The sequence below is a fragment of the Triticum dicoccoides genome, chromosome 1A, assembly GCF_002162155.2.
Source record: "Triticum dicoccoides isolate Atlit2015 ecotype Zavitan chromosome 1A, WEW_v2.0, whole genome shotgun sequence".
NCBI classification, from domain to species: Eukaryota; Viridiplantae; Streptophyta; class Magnoliopsida; order Poales; family Poaceae; genus Triticum; species Triticum dicoccoides.
In genome coordinates, this window is record NC_041380.1 from 375,714,029 (window position 1) to 375,720,024 (window position 5,996).

Sequence of the window (5,996 nt, forward strand, 5' to 3'; positions counted from 1 at the left end):
ACCGCCAACAAGTTCACCGTCGTCAAGAAGCTCGCGGACGACATCGCCGTACTCCTCCAGCCCGCGCGCCGGGGCTCCTCATTGCCTGCCACCCTAATCGGCCACCATGGTCGAAACCTCTTTCAAGCACTGGTGGGCCTGCGACTGCCCGCCGATGCCACGAAGAATGTCCACCTGGAGGTCGCGCTCGCCCTGAGGCGCCTCGCCCTACAAGAACTCATCGACCTACACATCCACGTGTACGAGCAAATCGTGTACATAGGTATCTATAAGGCCAGTGGGGACGCTACGACATTGGCCTTCTTCAACCGGCTGGAAGCCTTGGATGCCTTTGCTGAGAAGCACCTTGACCTCGCCACAAAAGCAGCCGCTCCTTAGCCGCCGGTCGGTGGCCCGACGCACTGAGTTGAGGAGGAGGAGGTTGTACGTTGATGGATGCATCTTTCTTCTTGCCTCCTATAACCACCACTGCGATCGCATCATCGTGGCCTTAACTCTTACTGTGCTATTGCATTCTCATTTCAATCAATATAGACATGTGCGATCCCTTTGCTTAATTATATGCAGCACTGTAACTAGTACTCCATCTGTCAATTTATAAGTTATGATGCCAGTGTTTGGGGCCGACGCACGATCACGCACGTTCTTGTGCATGCGATTGCGTCAGGCGCGGTGCAACGATGCAGTTACCTGCTGAAAAACTGCCATGCGGGGGACGTGGCATTGACCATTGGGCGGCAACAGTCGGTCATCCAGGTGCCTAATAAAGGATGCAAAGAGGGATCCTACAGGAGCAAGGACCAGCTTCCCTACCGATAGCTCATCTAACAGAAAACCCAAGTTAACTGTGCTAAGGCTTGAGTAGTCATCGGATGGGTGACCAGATGGGAAGTGACCTCGATGTTAAATTAGCTGATGTTATGGGTCACTGTAAACACTTAATTGCGTTGATTGTCTATAGTTTTCCATCATATTAGTTGAATTAACCTCGAGGTCCTTGTTTTGTAATTTTTGACATTTTTTGTTTTTTGTACACATGTTGATTGGCTTGAAAAAGGTCTATCTCATTACTTTTTGATATTTTTTGTTTTTTGAACACATGTTGATTGGCTTGAAAGAAGGTCTATCCCGTTACTTTACGACATGTTTCCAAAACATGGACCTCGAGGTTAATTCAACTAATAGGATGGAGCACTATATACATTCAATGCAATTAAATGTTTTCCAAAAAAAGTGATATGATTTCTATGAAACTTATAAGTCATGTATGTCAAATTAACCTCTATGTACTTGTTCTCGAATTAACCTCCGGGCCTTTTTGTCGCATATCACACACATCTTGTTAAGTTGAACCGTTTATGTTTTCTTTCCTAATCGAAAACAGTTCATTCGACTGAACCGTATGTCGTATATCACACACACCTTGATCCGGCTGAACGTTTCTGTTGCTTTCCCTAATAGCAAACAATTCATCGGAGTGAACCATATGCCGTATATCGCACACACATTGAAATGGCTGCCCATTTCTGTTGTTCTGACTAATCGCAAACAGTTCGTCTGGATCAACCGTACGCCCTGCTTCGCACACGCAACTAAAATCTGAACCATGTTTGATGCATCCATCATCGCAAACGTTTTGTACCTTTTTTGACGGGTTTTTACACCACCGTTTGCGATTATTGCATCGCACACAGTTTCATCGAAGGGTCTCTGATCGTAGTGTCGTGTTAGTAGCATCCTGCAGTAGTGTTCGGAGTCCCGGATGAGATCACGAACATGAAGAGGCGTCTTGAAATGATCGAGAGGTAAAGATTGATATATAGGACGATGGTATTCGGACACCAGAAGGGTTTCGGGATGCACTAGGTAGCCATCGGGTCATCGGAAGGGGTTCCGGACACCCCTGGTAGGTGTTATGGGCTTAATGGGCCAAGGGAGGGACATACCAGCCCACAAGGGGCTGGTGCGCCCCTCTCCCTGGCCGGCTAGCCCTAGGGAAGGAAAGGGGAAGGGCTAGACCCTCCTGCCTTTCCCTCTCATGGGAGAAAGGAAAAGGAGGGGGTGCCACCCTCCCCTACCTTTCCCCCGCACCTATATAAGGCAGGGGGCGCGGCTTGGGAGAGACCCCAAGTAGGATTCCTCCTACTTGGGCGCCCCCTTTGGCTGCTCCTCCCTCCCACCTATATATATGTGGGAGGGGGCGCCTAGCACACAACAGAACAATTGCTTAGCCGTGTGCGGCGCCCCCTCTACCGTTTACACCCCTGGTCATATTTTTGTAGTGCTAAGGCGAAGAACTACGAAGATCACTTCACCATCACCACGCTGTCGTGCTGCTGAAACTCATCTACTACCTCGCCAACTTGCTGGATCAAGGAGGTAGAGGTTGTCACCGAGCTGAACGTGTGCAGAACGTGGAGGTGCCGTACGTTCGGTACGTGATCGGTTGAAGCACGAAGAAGTTCGACTACATCAACCGCGTTGTTAAATGCTCCCACTTACGGTCTACGAGGATATGTAGACACACTATCCCCCCTCGTTGCTATGCATCTCCATGGATAGATCATTGCATGTGCGTAGAATATTTTTTATTTCCATGCAAAGTTTCCCAACACGGATCTGTGTTGAAACTAGCAACATGTCCTTCGTCCTTTTTAGGTACTTCAGGATGTTCTTGATCGTTGTCCAGCGATCTACTCCTGGATCACTTTGGTACCTCCCTGCCAGATTTATGGCAAGACACACATTAAGTCTGGTACACAGCATGACATACATTATAGAGCCTATGGCTGAGGCATAGGGAATGGCTTTCATCCTTTCTCTTTATTCTGTCGTGGTCGGGCTTTGAGTCTTACTCCACTTCCCAGCTTGCAATACACGCAAGAACCCTTTCTTTGACTGGTCCATTTTGAACTTCTTCAAAACTTTGTCAAGGTATGTGCTTTGTGAAAGTCCTATTAAGCATCTTGATCTATTCTCTATAGATTTTGATACCCAATATGTAAGCAGCATCATCGAGGTCTTTCATTGAAAAAATCCTATTCAAATATCCTTTTATGCTTTCCAGAAATTTTATATCATTTCCAATCAACAATATGTCATCCACATATAATATTAGAAATGCTACAAGGCTCCCACTCACTTTCTTGTAAATACAAGCTTCTCCATAAGTTTGTATAAAACCAAAAGCTTTGGTCACCTCATCAAAGTGAATATTCCAACTCCGAGATGCTTGCACCAATCCATAGATGGGTCACTAGAGCTTGCATACTTTGTTAGCATCCTTACGATCGACAAAACCTTCTGGTTGCATCATATACAACTCTTCCTTAAGAAACCCGTTAATGTCGTTTTGACGTCCATTTGCCAGATCTCATAATCATAAAATGTGGCAATAACTAACATAATTGTAAGAGACTTAAGCATCGCCACAGGTGAGAAAGTCTCATCGTAGTTAACCCCTTGAACTTGTCGGAAACCCTTTGCGACAAGTCGAGCTTTATAGACGGTGAAATTACCATCGGCGTTTGTCTTCTTCTTAAAGTTCCATTATTTCTCAATGGCTTGCCGATCATCGGGCTAGTCCACCAAAGTCCATACTTTGTTCCCATGCATGGATCCTATCTCAGATTTCATGGCCTGAAGCTATTTGTTGGAATCTGGGCTCATCATAACTTCTTCATAGTTCGTAGGTTCGCCGTTGTCTAACAACATGATTTTCAGGACTGGATTACCGTACCACTCTGGTGTGGAATGTACCCTGGTTATCCAACAAAGTTCAGTAGTAACTTGATCCGAAGTTTCATGATCATCATCATTAGCTTCCTCTTCGGTTGGTGCAGGCATCACGGGAACTACTTTTTGTGATGTGCTACCTTCCAATATAAGAGAAGGTACATGTAGGATCGAAAGTATGTCTAGAGGGGGTGATTAGACTACTTGATGACACGTCTCCAACGTATCTATAATTTTTGATTGTTTCATATGCTATTATATTATCTATTTTAGATGTTTTATATGCATTGATATACTATTTTATATTATTTTTGGGACTAACCTATTAACCTAGCGCCCAGTGTGAGTTGTTGTTTTTTTCCTTGTTTTTGTTTTTTTACAGAAAATCAATACCAAACGGAGTCCAAATGGAATGAAACTTTTTGACGATTTTTCAACAATGTCCAACGTATCTCTTTTGGTCTGCAGTTGTCCTCTTCATAATTTCAACAATTAAGCTCATCACCTTGAACTTCTGAGGTGTGTCAAAGAGATGCAGAAGGTTGATGTAGTGGACATGGATCATCTTGTCATCTCCAGATTTGAGCAACAGAGTGTGCCTCAAAATAGTGTTTGTGGTGGCCAAACCAGACAACAAATGCTTCTTAGAGTCTAACTTGTGAGTCTTAAGGTCTTTCTCAGGAATGGACTTGTACATGTTCTTCATGGAGTTGTGATCCATCTTGGGCTTTGCATATACATCAATGTGTCTATCTCCTTCTTCAGGAGCACCAGGTTGACTGGTATCTCACTCCCTCAGTCATCCACACAATTCTCCCATCTGGATAGAAATGAGCAGTAGAATATAATTGCATGATCATCTCATCATTCCATGAGGTAAGTTTATTTCCAACAAAAGCATCAACACCAGCAAGTTTGAAGCTCTCATGAACATGGGGAAAGTTGTCCTCATTCTCATCAATGTATTTCCGATCCACCCATTTCATGTCACTGACTATAGGCTTCTTATCTAGCAGCACTGTTTCATTGAAATCTTGTTGCTCTCTGGTGTGGAAACGATAATCACAAGCAGTTCTCCTCCTGGTAGAATAAGGATCAGATAACCTCCACTGACGCAATACTTTATCCTTTCTCAACATCATGTTCTCAGCAATAGAATGAGCATTGTCATTATTTGGAATCTTGGGTCTCAACTTTTTTAGCACTAGTGGCTCATCATCAACAACAGCTTCAGGCACTGGGGCCTTATTCTTCCCACTTGCAGAGACGTTTCTAGTAGTCCTCTTGCCCATGTTACCCCTGGTTTGCTACTCAAGCATGCCTGGTTACTGTAATGACTTTGTGCTGACTTTGCTTTTAGGTCAGTCCTTTTGGGGCTTATGTGAGGGTGTCAAAATAGGACGTCCCATATCTAGCTTATTCTGACAATCCAAATTAAAATTTTACTCTAGAAGCCTACTACTAAAGTTTTAAGGAAGGATATGAGTGTAACACCGCGGATATGATTTTCCCAATATGTACTCCAACTCTTGCCGTTTCCGGCGTTAAGTTATTTTATTTTCTTGGGTTCGGGTTTTTGTCTCCGTGTGTTGTTATCGTTGTCATGCATCTCATATCATTTCATAACGTGCATTGCATTAGCATACGTGTTCATCTCATGAATTCGAGCATTTTCCCCATTGTCCGTTTTGCATTCCGGCGCTTCGTTCTCCTCCGGTGGTCATTTCTACCTTTCTTTTGTGTGTGGGGTTTAAACATTTCCGGATTGGACCGAGACTTGCCAAGCGGCCTTGCTTTACTACCGGTAGACCGCCTGTCAAGTTCCGTACCATTTGGACTTCGTTTGATGCTCCAACGATTAACCGAGGGACCGAAAAGGCCTCATGTGTGTTGCAGCCCAACACCCCTCCAAGTTGGCCCAAAACCCACCAAAACCATCTCCATCATCTAGAGCGTTCGATCATGATCACGTGGCCGAAAACCGCACCTCATTTGGACTCTCCTAGCTCCCTCTATGCCTATTTAAAGACCCCTCCGAATTTCTCCTTCTCTTTCCCCCCCGAAACCCTAGATCCACCACCTCAGCCGCGCCGGACACGTCCGGTCCGGCCGAATGAAGTCCACCCGCCGCCGCCGACCAACGGGGCGCCGCCACGTGTCCCCATGGAGACCACATCGCCGCCGACTCCGCGCGGGCCCGCTCGGCCCATCGCCGGCCCCCGCGGCCCGGGCCTCCCCGCGTCACCCCTCGCCGCCTCTTC